Source organism: Octopus bimaculoides, chromosome 9, assembly GCF_001194135.2.
Source record: "Octopus bimaculoides isolate UCB-OBI-ISO-001 chromosome 9, ASM119413v2, whole genome shotgun sequence".
NCBI classification, from domain to species: Eukaryota; Metazoa; Mollusca; class Cephalopoda; order Octopoda; family Octopodidae; genus Octopus; species Octopus bimaculoides.
The window spans coordinates 6911533-6912363 of record NC_068989.1 but is presented as its reverse complement, the minus strand read 5'-3'; positions in this window follow the sequence as shown (position 1 = coordinate 6912363).

Below are 831 nucleotides of genomic sequence, written 5' to 3'. Positions count from 1 at the left end.
TATATTCTCCCATATATATATATATATATATATATATATATATATACATGATGAACATGAGGCGGATATTGATGGTGATGACAGTAATGGTAATGATGACAACGTTGATGATGGTGATGGTGATAAGGACGATGACGGTGATGATGAGGATGATGATGATGATGATGATGATGATGATGGTGATTATAATGATGACCATAGTGCTGATGGTGATGTTGTTGCAGTTGTTGCCGACTGCTTAATAACATCGCCGACCTGTTCGAACGAAAACAGACGTAAACGAACAAACAGCTCTAGCAACAACAACAACAACAACAACAACAACAACAACAACAGGAGAAGCAGCAGCAGCAGCAGCAGCAGCAAAAACATCAAGAAAACCGGAAACCAATATCGAGGTGGACATTCATTGGAATGTCTTTGAACAAAAATCTGCTCGATCAGGAATTTTTAATCATAACAACGCCATCGTCATCATCATCATCATCATCATCATCATCATCATCATCATCATCAACACCACCACCACCAACAACAACAAGGAGAGACGACGTTCGTGTTCTTCATCGGATCCCTAAATCAACAACACAAGGAACACGAAGATAATTCAATTTCGGAATTGAATTTTTGTTTACTGTAAATATACGCTTTCTAAATATTAAATACCCAATATTTGATACGAACGATATTTTCCTCGTTTATTTACATAAAGAATACAACATTTCTTCCCTTTTATGCTGCTACGAAATTAATATCCATCTTTAAAGCTACAAACAAAAGTTACATTTACAAATATGCGTTTGGTTATGAATGTCTATATATATCTATATA